At 47.2% G+C, this 12,133-nt stretch overlaps 1 long non-coding RNA gene across 5 annotated transcripts in view; it reads left to right on the top strand.

Moving 5' to 3' along the window:
- Positions 1-12,133, top strand: part of LOC147084004 (uncharacterized) — a 35,326-nt gene that overhangs the window by 3,119 nt on the left and 20,074 nt on the right. For 3 of the 5 annotated variants that reach the window (XR_015075937.1, XR_015075935.1, XR_015075936.1), the window contains one exon: positions 5,276-5,784. The exons of 1 other annotated variant lie outside the window; for it this stretch is intronic. This is a non-coding gene — a long non-coding RNA (uncharacterized LOC147084004). One more of the 5 variants, XR_015075938.1, reaches the window with a different exon arrangement.

Raw genomic sequence — 12,133 nt, 5'->3', positions numbered from 1 at the left:
GGAAACAGATTTTTACACCAAGTTGTTGTGATCTGGAATGCGCTGCCTGAAAGGGCGGTGGAAGCAGATTCGATATTATAATTCAAAAGAGATTGAGGTAAATACTTGAAGGGAAAACATTTACAGGGCTTTGGGGAAAGAGCAGGGGGAGTGGGATTAATTGGATCGCTCTTTCAAAGAGCCGGCACAGGCACGATGGGCCGAATGGCCTCCTTCTGTGCTGTATCATTCTATGATGCTATTCTACACAGACACACACACATACAGTCAGACAGACACACAGACACAGATACTCACTAAAATACAGTCAGACACACACTCACATTTTTTCTGCATGAACTTTTATTATTAATTTCAAAGACTTTACGAAAAGGGCGGGAGTGGTGGGCAGAGGGCTCTTAAAGGGACAGGGACTCTCCTTTTCAATGTGATTTTAATTAAAGGGACCGAGTCCCTCCTTGCCTGTGGAGGACCAATTTTAAAAGGACAGCGTCTCGAAATCAGGTGCTGTCTGCGTGTGAACCACCTCCTCCCAATTTCCTGCCAAGCGATCCCTGCGGGCACCACTCCACTCTAGGAGTGGCTCCTAGAATCATACAGCACAGAAGGAGGCCATTCAGCCCATCGTGCCTGTGCCGGCTCTTTGAACGAGCTCTCCATTTAGTCCCACTCCCCCTGCTCTTTCCCCATAGCCCTGAAAATGTTTCCCCTTCAAGTATTTATCCAATTCCCCAGTGAACGTTATTATTGACTCTGCTTCCACCGCCCTTTCAGGCAGCGCATTCCAGATCACAACAACTCGCTGCGTCAATAAAATTCTCCTCACCTCGCCTCTGGTTCTTTTGTCAATGACCTTATATCTGTGTCCTCTGGTTACCGACCCTCCTGCCACTGGAAACAGTTTCTCCTTTTAAGCTACAGCTATACAAAGCCCTGGTTAGACCCCAGAGAGTGATAGGGTCATAACGGCACAGAAGGAGGCCATTCGGCCCATCGAGTCCGTGCCGGCTCTCTGTATACAATCCAGTCAGTCCCACCCCCCCGCTCTATCCCCGTAGCCCTGCAAGTTTATTTCCCTCAAGTGCCTATCCAGTCTCCCCTTGAAAACATTGAGTGTCTCCGCTTCCACCACTTCCGTCGGCAGCGAGTTCCAGGTCATCACCACTCGCTGCGTAAAAAAGTTTTCCCTCACACCCCCCCCTGTATCTCTTGCCCAAAACCCTAGTCCTTGTACCATCAACTAGTGGGAACAGCCTTTCCCCGTCTAGCCTATCCAAACCGGTCATAATCTTATCAAATCACCCCTCAACTTCCTTTGCTCTAATGAAAACAAATCCAGCTTCTCCAACCTGTCCTTGTAGCTAAGATCCCCCATCCCCGGAACCATTCTGGTAAATCTCCTCTCCACCCTCTCAAGGGCCTTCGCATCCTTCCTAAAGTGTGGTGACCAGAACTGGACGCAATACGCCAGTTGTGGCCTAACCAGTGCTTTATAAAGGTTCAGCATAACTTCTCTACTTTTGTACTCAATACCTCTATTTATGAAGCCCAAGATCCCATATGCTTTGTTAACCACTCTCTCAATATGTCCCGCCACCTTCAGGGACCGACGCACATTAACTCCCAGGAACTCCCTGGAGCACTGTGTACAGTTCTGGGCACCGCACCTCAGAAAGGATATACTGGCCTTGGAAGGAGTGCAGAGCAGATTCACCAGAATGTTACCCGGGCTCCAAGGGTTAGATTATGAGGAGAGATTACATAAACTAGGCTTGTGTTCCCTGGAATCTAGAAGGTTAAGGAGTGATTGAGGATTTTAGGATTTTGAAAGGAATTGGTAGAGTAGATAGAGAGAAACTTTTTCTGCCGGCGGGGGAGTCGAGGACAAGGGGACATCACCTTAAAATCAGAGCCAGGCCATTCAGGAGAGAAGTTGGGAAACACTTCTTCACACAAAGGGTGGTAGAAGTGTGGAACCCTCTCCCACAGAAAGCAGTCGATGCCAGCTCAATTAATCATTTTAAATCCCAGAGCGATAGATTTTTGCTAGACAAGGGAGCAAAGGGATATGGAGCCAAGGCAGGTGGGTGGAGTTAAGACACAGATCGGCCATGATCTCATTGAATGGTGGAACAGGCTGGAGGGGCTGAATGGCCTCCTCCTGTTCCCATGCTCCTATTTACTCTTTGAAAACCCTTCCTGTTTTGAACACCTCTATTAAATCTCCGCTGCACCTTCTCTGCTCCAAGGAGAACAATCCCAGCTTCTCCAGTCTCTCCACGTAACTGAAATCCTCTGTGTATTTGTCGTGGCGCAGCAGGCTATAGCAAACAGCTTTCTTAAGAACATAAGAAATAGGAGCAGGAGCAGGCCATTCGGCCCTTCGAGCCTGCTCCGCCATTCAATAAGATCATGGCTGATCTTCTACCTCATCCCCACCTTCCCGCCCGATCCCCATATCCCTCGATTCCCCATGAGTCCAAAAATCTATCGATCTCAGCCTTGATTATACTCAATGACTGAGCCTCCACAGCCCTCTGGGGCAGAGAATTCCAAAGATTCACCACCCTCTGAGTGAAGACATTTCTCCTCATCTCAGTCCTAAATGTCCGACCCCTTATTCTGAGACTGTGACCCCTGGTTCTAGACTCCCCAGCCAGGGGAAACCGTCTCCCAGCATCTACCCTGTCGAGCCCTGTAAGAATTGTAGATGTTTCAATGACATCACCTCTCATTCTTCAAAATTCATGGGAATATAGGCCCAGTCTCCTCAATCTCTCCTCATAGGACAATCCCCCCATCCCAGGAATCAGTCTGGTGAACCAGACCTGGTATTGTGCAATGAGATAGGATTAATTAATGACCTCATAGTGAAGGCACCCCTAGGTAGCAGCGATCATAATATGATTGAATTTTACATTCAGTTTGAGGGAGAGACGAGTGGGTCCAAGACTAGCATTTTAAACTTAAATAAGGGCAATTATGAGGGCATGAAAGCAGAGCTAGCTAAAGTGAACTGGCAAATTAGGTTAAGGGATAGGTCAATAGAGTTGCAGTGGCAGACATTTAAGGGGATATTTCAGAATACACAGAATAGATACATTCCAACAAGAAAGAAAAATTCCAAGGGGAGGACCCACCATCCGTGGTTAACTAAAAAAGTTAAAGATAGTATCAGACTTAAAGAAAAAGTATATAATTGTGCAAAGATGGCTGGGAGGTCAGAAGATTGGACAGAATATAAAAAACAGCAAAGAATGACCTAAAAGATTAATAAGGAGAGAAAAATGAGAGTACCAGAGAAAGCTAGCTAGAAATATAAACACTGATAGTAAGAGTTTCTATAGATATTTAAAAAAGAAAAGAGTTAACAAAGTGAGCATTGGTCCTATAGAAAGTGAGTCTGGGGAATTAATAATGGAAAATAAGGAGATGGCAGTTGAATTGAACAGGTATTTTGCATCGGTCTTCACTATAGAGGATTCAAGTAACATCCCAGAAATAGCTGTAAATCAGGAAATGGAAGGGAGGGAGGAACTCCAGAAAATTACAATCACCAGGGAAGTGGTACTGAGCAAATTGTTGGAGCTGTGGGCTGACAAGTCCCCGGGGCCTGATGGACTTCATCCTAGGGTCTTAAAAGAAGTGGCTGATGCGTTGGTTTAAATTTTCCAAAATTCCCGAGATTCGGGGAAAGTTCCATTAGATTGGAAAATAGCGAATGTAACTCCTTTATTCAAAAAGGGAGGGAGACAGAAAGCAGGAAACTACAGGCCAGTTAGCTTAACATCTGTCATTGGGAAGATGTTAGAAGCTATTATTAAAAACGTTATAGCAGGGCACTTGGAAAAGTTCAAGGTAATCAGGCAGAGTCAACATGGTTTTGTGAAAGGGAAATCATGTTCAACCAATTTATTGGCGTTCTTTGAGGAAGTAACATGTGCTGTGGATAAAGGGGAACTGGTGGATGTACTGTACTTAGATTTCCAGAAGGCATTTGATAAGGTGCCACATCAAAGGTTATTGCGGAAAATAAAAGCTCATGGTGTAGGGGGTAACATATTGGCATGGATAGAAGATTGGCTAGCTAATAGGAAACAGAGAGTAGGCATAAATGGGTCATTTTCTGGTTCGCAACGTGTAACAAGTGGTGTGCCACAGGGATCAGTGCTGGGACCTCAACATTTTACAATTTATGTAATGACATGGATGAAGGGACTGAAGGCATGGTTGCTAAATTTGCTGATGACACAAAGATAGGTAGGAAAGTACATTGTGAAGAGGACATAAGGAGGCTACAAAGGGATATAGATAGGTTAAGTGAGTGGGCAAAGATCTGGTAAATTGAGTATAATGTGGGAAAATGTGAAGTTGTCCATTTTGGCAGGAAGAATAAAAAAGAAGCATATTATCTAAATGGTGAGAGATTGCAGAGCTCTGAGACGCAGAGGGATCTGGGTGTCCTAATGCATGAATCGCAAAAGGTTAGTATTCAGGTACAACAAGTAATCAGGAAAGCTAATAGAATGTTATTGTTTATTGCGAGGGAAACTGAATACAAAAGTAGGGAGGTTATGCTTCAGTTATACAGGGCATTGGTGAGACCACATCTGGAGTACTGTGTACAGTATTGGTCTCCTTATTTAAGGAAGGATTTAAATACATTGGAAGCAGTTCAGAGAAGGTTTACTAGACTAATACCTGGAATGGGCGGGTTGTCTTATGAGGAAAGGTTGGACAGGCTAGGCTTGTATCCGCTGGAGTTTAGAAGAGTAAGAGGTGACTTGATTGAAACATATAAGATCCTGAGGGGTTTGGACAGGGTGGATGTGGAGAGGATGTTTCCTCTTGTGGGAGAATCTAGAACTAGGGGTCACGGTTTAAAAATAAGGGGTCGCCCATTTAAGACAGAGATGAGGAGAATTTTTTTGTCACAGACAGTCGTGAGTCTTTGAAACTCTCTTCCTCAGAGGGCGGTGGAAGCAGAGTCTTTGAATATTTTTAAGGCAGAGGTAGAGAGATTCTTGATGAGCAAGGGGGTGAAAGGTTATCGGGGGTAGGTGGGAATGTGGAGTAATCAGATCAGCCATGATCTTATTGAATGGCGGAGCAGGCTCGAGGGGCCGAGTGGCCTACTCCTGCTCCTAATTCGTATGTTCGTATGTAACCTGTGCAGCAGCTGGGGCCTGAAAATCAGCTTCACTGCCCCTGGGCTGGGAAAGGGGGACATGAGGCAACATTCTCCCTCTTGCCCCTTTCTACACTCCTTTTACAGGGTTTTAGAAGTGGAGCATTTACAGACAGGAAGCTCAGACCGAACATCACGTCAAGAACAGACAGAGTCGCTCGATTCATCAGGACCTGATTCAGTTGGTCCTCCAGTCTGCTGGCACACCAGCGAGTTCACACTGATGAGAGACCATTTAAATGCTCTCACTGTGGGATGAGCTTTAAAAGCTCCGGGAATCTGAATGGACACCAGCGAGTTCACACCGGGGAGCGGCAGTTCACCTGCTCCGTGTGTGGGAAGGGATTCACCCAGTCATCCGACCTGCTGGCACACCAGCGAGTTCACACTGATGAGAGACCATTTAAATGCTCTGACTGTGGTAAGAGCTTTAAAAGCTCCGGGGAGCTGAAGAGACACCAGCGAGTTCACACTGTTCTGTAGCACAGGGCCCTGCAGACAGTTGGGGTGACATGAACGTGGAATGGATGAATGTTTTATAAATTCTTGGACTGCTGTTTAATCTTTCAATCTGTTGTGCTGATGATTCCCTTTGTTTAACAGTTCATGGTGTTCCATAGAATGTACAACACAGAAACAGGCCATTCGGCCCAACTGGTCCATGCCGGTGTTTATGCCCCACACCCACTCTACTTCAATTAACCCGATCAACATCTCCTCCCATTCCTTTCTCCCTCATGTGGCTTCCCCATAAATCCATCTGTGCTGTTCACCTCAACTACTCCCTGTGGTAGCGAGTTCCCCATTCTCACCATTCTCTGGGTAAAAAAGTTTATCCCGAATTCCCTCCTGCATTTATTAGTGACTATTTTAAGTTTGTGGCCTCATAAATATGATGAGACTCTGTTAAGCTGACCAGTATGTTGTTGTACTTTGTCTTTTTCTGATAAATTAAACATTACTGAGCCCCTGTACCCGTGTTATGAGATGAAGTTTTTTTCTATTCGTTCATGGGATGTGGGCGTCGCTGGCAAGGCCAGCATTTATTGCCCATGCCTAATTGCCCTTGAGAAGGTGGTGGTGAGCCACCTTCTTGAACCGCTGCAGTCCGTGTGGTGAAGGTACTCCCACAGTGCTGTCGGGGAGGGAGTTCCAGGACTTTGACCCAGCGCCGATGAAGGAATGGCGATATACTTCCAAGTTAGAATGGTGTTTGACTTGGAGTTGGTGGTCATAGAGTCATAGTGTTATACAGCACAGAAAGAGGCCCTTCGGCCCATCGTGTCCGCGCCGGCCATCAAGCCCTGTCTATTCTAATCCCATTTTCCAGCACTTTGTCCGCAGCCATGTATGTTATGGCGTTTCAAGTGCTCATCTGAATGCTTCTTGAATGTTGTGAGGGTTCCTGCCTCTACCACCCTTTCAGGCAGTGAGTTCCAGATTCCAACCACCCTCTGGGTGAAAAAGTTTTTCCTCAAATCCCCTCTAAACCTCCTGCCCCTTACCTTGAAACTATGCCCCATGGTTATTGACCCCTCTACTAAGGGAAAAGTTCCTTTCTATCTACGCCCCTCATAATTTTGTACACCTCAATCAGGTCCCCCCTCAGCCTTCTCTGCTCTAAGGAAAGCAACCCCAGCCTGTCCAGTCTCTCTTCATAACTGAAGCGCTCCAGCCCAGGTAACATCCTGGTGAATCTCCTCTGCAATGCAATCACATCCTTCCTATAGTGTGGCGACCAGAACTGCACACAGTATTCCAGCTGTGGCCTAACTAGCATTTTGTACAGCTCCATCATAACCTCCCTGCCCTTATATTCTATGCCTCAGCTAATGAAGGCAAGTATCCCATATGCCTTTTTAACCACCTTATCTACCTGTCCTGCTGCCTTCAGGGATCTATGTATTCTATCAGGTGTTCCCAGGCACCTGCTGCCCTTGTCCTTCTAGGTGGAAGAGGTCGCGGGTTTGGGAGGTGCTGCCAAAGAAGCCTTGGCGAGTTGCTGCAGTGCATCTTGTGGATGGTACACACTGCAGCCATGGTGCACTGGTGGTGGAGGGAGTGAATGTTTAAGGTGGTGGATGGGGTGCCAATTAAGCGGGCTGCTTTATCCTGAATGGTGTCGAGCTTCTTGAGTGTTGTTGGAGCTGCACTCATTCAGACCAGTGAAGAGTATTCCATCACACTCCTGACTTGTGCCTTGTAGATGGTGGAAAGGCTTTGGGGAGTCAGGAGGTGAGACACTCACCGCAGAATACCCAGCCTCTGACCTGCTCTTGTAACCACAGTATTTATGTGGCTGGTCCAGTTAAGTTTCTGGTCAATGGTGACCCCCAGGATGTTGATGAAGGGGGATTCGGCGATGGTAATGCTGTTGAATGTCAAGGGGAGGTGGTTAGATGCTCGCTTGTCGGAGATAGTCATTGCCCGGCACTTGTGTGGTTTGAATGTTACCTGCCACTTATCAGCCCAAGCCTGAATATCGTCCAGGTCTTGTTGCATGCGGGCATGGACGGCTTCATTATCTGAGGAGTTGCAAATGGAATTGAATACTGTGCAGTCATCAGCGAACATCCCTACTTCTGACCTTATGATGGAGGGAAGGTCATTGATGAAGCAGTTGAAGATGGTTGGGCCGAGGACACTGACCTGAGGAACTCCTGCAGCGATATCCTGGGGCTGTGATGATTGACCTCCAACCACCACACCCATCTTCCTTTGTGCTCGGTCTGACTCCAGCCAGTGGAGAGTTTCCCCCGATTGATTAGCATTGAGGTAATAGTGAGAGTAATAAGGGAAGCGAAACAGGACATTCGAAATAAATGAGAGCCAAGGAAAGAAAAACTAAAGATCAAAGTAAGAAAGAGACAAACGAAGGAAATGAGAAGAAAAGAATTTGAGGAGAAAGTGAGTGATGATAAGAAACATTGACATTTCAAAAATGAGACAGGAGAGGAGGTAAGTACGAAGAAAGAAAGATCTTGACTATGTACAGCACCTTTCACAATTTCAGGACATCTCCAAGCGCTGTGCAGCAATTGCAGGACTTCTGACGTGTGGTCATGTAGGAATGTAATGTAGCAGTCAATTAGAGAGAGATGTGGAGAGGAAAGGCAAGAAGAGAAAGAGCAGGAAGGGAAAATAAATGGACAAAATCAGGGAGGTCGTTTTTTAAAAATTTGTTCATGGGATCTGGGCGTCGCTGGTAATGCCAGCATTTATTGCCCATCCCTAATTGCCCTTGAGAAGGTGGTGAGCCACCTTCTTGAACCGCTGCAGTCCGTGTGGTGAAGATATTCTCACAGTGCTGTTCGGGAGGGAGTTCCAGGATTTTGACCCAGCGACGATGAAGGATCGGCCGATATACTTCCAAGTCAGGATGGTGTGTCACATGGAGGGGACAGTGTAGAGGGAGCTTTACTCTGTCTCTAACCCGTGCTGTACCTGCTCTGGGAGTGTTTGATGGGACTGTGTAGAGGGAGCTTTACTCTGTATCTAACCCGTGCTGTACCTGCCCTGGGAGTGTTTGATGGGACAGTGTAGAGGGAGCTTTACTCTGTATCTAACCCGTGCTGTACCTGCCCTGGGAGTGTTTGATGTGTCAGTGTCGAGGGAGCTTTACTCTGTATCTAACCCGTGCTGCACCTACCCTGGGAGTGTTTGATGGGACAGTGTAGAGGGAGCTTTACTCTGTATCTAACCCGTGCTGTACCTGCCCTGGGAGTGTTTGATGGGACAGTGTAGAGGGAGCTTTACTCTGTATCTAACCCGTGCTGTACAACACGCCTTATTACATTAATGGGCATATAATTGGCAAATGAATTTCAACACCGACAAATGTATTACATTTTGGTAAGAAAAAATTATTAGGTCACATATTACTTGGAAATAAGAATCTAAATAGGGTAGAAGAGCAAAGTGATCGTGGAGTAAAAGTACACAAATCACTGAAATTAGTGACGCAGGTTAATAAGGTCATTAAAAAAAGCAAACCAAGCACTAGGGTTTATTTCTAGAGGGATAGAATTGAAAAGTAGTGAAGTTATGCTAAACCTGTATCAAACCTTGGTTAGACCACACTTAGAGTACTGCGTACAGTTCTGGTCGCCATATTATAAAAAGGATATAGAGGCACTGGAGAGGGTGCAGAGAAGATTTACAAGGATGATACCAGAAATGTGAGGTTATGCCTATCAGGAAATAATAAATGGGGTAAGGGCACACTAACCACACATCATATATATCTATAGCTTAAGTAGACAGATTTTAAGCCAAACGATGGGACCGAAGGCTGCAATTCCTGTGCCATGCGGGAACTCCGGGACGCTTCACTTGTCCTGGTGAACCGCATGTGCAGGCAGCGCCTCCAGTGGCTGGAACTCGAGCTCAGGGGTCTCTGAGCTTGAGGAGTGGCTGGAGTCACTGCCGGGCAGACGGGAGGCTGAGAGTTTCCTGGAGCGCACGTTCCAGGAGGTGGTCACCCCGCAGCCACAGAGAGTTTGTGGGAATTGTAACTGGGTGGCCGCCCAGCAGGGTTTGAGGAGGCAAGGCAGTGCAGGAATCCCCTGGGAGTGCGGCGCTCTCAAACCGGATTTCAGTGCTGAATCCCGGTGAAGGTGACGACACCTCGGGGGGAGAGTGCAGTCTAGAGCGCATCCACTGCACTGTGGGGCAATGACTGCACTGGGGGACAAAGCAAAGTGTGGAAATCTAGTGGTCATAGGGGATTCGATAGTCAGGGGGGCTAGACAGGTGTTTCTGCAACCCTCGACGTGAGTCCCGCTCGGCGTGTTACTTCCCTGGTGCCGGGGTAAAGGACATCACTGAGAGGGTGCAGAACATTTTGAGGGGGGAAGTTGAACAGCCAGGAGTCCATGTGGGAACCATAGACATAGGAAGGAAAAGGGCTGAGGTCCTGCAGGCAGACTTTCAGGAACTCGTGAGGAAATCGGCAGATGCAATATAACATGGATAAATGCGAGGTTATCCACTTTGGTGTCAAAAACAGGAAGGCAGATTATTATCTGAATGGCAATAGATTGGGAGAAGGGGTAGTGCAACGAGACTTGGGTGTCCTTGTGCACCAGTCGCTGAAGGTAAGCATGCAGGTGCAGCAGGCGGTTAAGAAGGCAAATGGTATGTTGGCTTTCGTAGCGAGAGGATTCGAGTACAGGAACAAGGATGTCTTGCTGCAGTTGTACAGGGCCTTGGTGAGACCGCACCTTGAGTATTGTGTGCAGTTTTGGTCGCCTTATCTGAGGAAGGATGTTCCCGATGGTCGGAGAGTCTAGAACCAGGGGTCACAGTCTAAGGGTCGGGGAGTCCAGAACCAGGGGTCACAGTCTAAGGATAAGGGGTAGGCCGTTTAGGACAGAAATGAGGAGGAACTTCTTCACCCAGAGAGTGGTGAACCTGTGAAATTCTCTACCACAGAAGGCAGTAGAGGCCAATTCATTAAATATATTCAAGAAGGGGTTGGATATATTTCTTAAGGCTAAAGGGATCAAGGGGTATGGGGAGAAAGCAGGGATCGGGTACTGAATTTGGATGATCAGCCATGATCGCACTGAATGGCGGAGCAGGCTCGAGAGGCCGAATGGCCGACTCCTGCTTCTATCTTCTATGTTTCTCTGTTTCTATGTTTCGAGGCTCCCTGCTCGGCTGTGGACTTCCAGCCGTCCCAACAATTCCAACTATTGCAGGGAACAGGCTCCACCTTGATACTATTCTAATCCACTAGTCATTGATTGTGGTTGGTAATGAAGAAGAAAGCTGCAGACTGCAGGAAGGTATCAATGGACTGGTCAGGTGGGCAGAACAGTGGCAAATGGAATTCAATCTGGAGAAGTGTGAGGTGATGCATTTAGAGAGGGCTAACAAGGCAAGGTAGGACACTGAGAAGTGCAGAAGATCAGAGGGACCTTGGAGTGCATGTCCACAGATCCCTGAAGGTAGCAGGACAGGTAGATAAGGTGGTTAAGAAGGCACACGGGATACTTGCCTTTATTAGCCGAGGCATAGAATATAAGAGCAGGGAGGTTATGCTTGAACTGTATAAAACACTAGTTAGGTCACAGCTGGAATACTGTGTGCAGTTCTGGTCACCACATTACAGGAAGGATGTGATTGCACTAGAGGGGGTGCAGAGGAGATTTACGAGGATGTTGCCTGGTCTGGGGAATTTTAGCTATAAGCAGAGATGGCTGAGGTTGTTTTCTTTGGAACGGAGGAGGCTGAGGAGAGACCTATTTGAGGTATATAAAATTATGAGGGGCCTAGATAGGGTGGTAGAGGCAGAGACCGTCATCACATTTAAAAAGTACTTGGATATGCACTTGAAGTGCCGTAACCTACAAGGCTGCGGACCAAGTGCTGGAAAGTGGGATTAGGGTGGATAGCTCTTTGTCGGCCGGCATGGACAAGATGGGCCGAAAGGCCTCCTTCTGTGCTGTACATTTCTATGATTCTATGATTCATTGATCATCCCATTCCCAAGCTGACTCTGTGTTAACACCTCAGACGAGCCGTCCCACGTAGAGTGACTCCCTCCACCTGTTCTCCCGGTTACAGAACCAGTTTGTCTCTCTCAGGAATGCCCAAGCCTCTGTTGTCTGGGCACCAACTCACTCGTGACCTCACATGTTGCAACAAGTCTGCTGCCTGAGCAGTTTGCAGTGTTATTAGGTCTGTAGGTCGCTTAGCAACCACCTCCCTTATCTAGGCAAAGGGCTCATCTCCTGACTTTGGGTGTTATCATTCCAAACTTCAGCATTCTCTGTCTTTTAGCTTCAATCTGTCTGTGTCCACCCAGTGACAACACTGAGCTCCTCCCTGCAGTAAACCACTGTTTGTATTCCTGTTTGTCCTGTTTGTATTCCACTGTGTACATGCCTGGACATGCCTCGGCTGACTCCTCCCACAGGTCCTAGTATAAAGGTGACTGCT

Source organism: Somniosus microcephalus, unplaced genomic scaffold, assembly GCF_052327205.1.
Source record: "Somniosus microcephalus isolate GS21.2 unplaced genomic scaffold, FLI_Smic_1.0 scaffold7, whole genome shotgun sequence".
In the NCBI taxonomy this organism is placed as follows: Eukaryota; Metazoa; Chordata; class Chondrichthyes; order Squaliformes; family Somniosidae; genus Somniosus; species Somniosus microcephalus.
This window is presented reverse-complemented; position numbering and strand designations above follow the sequence as displayed.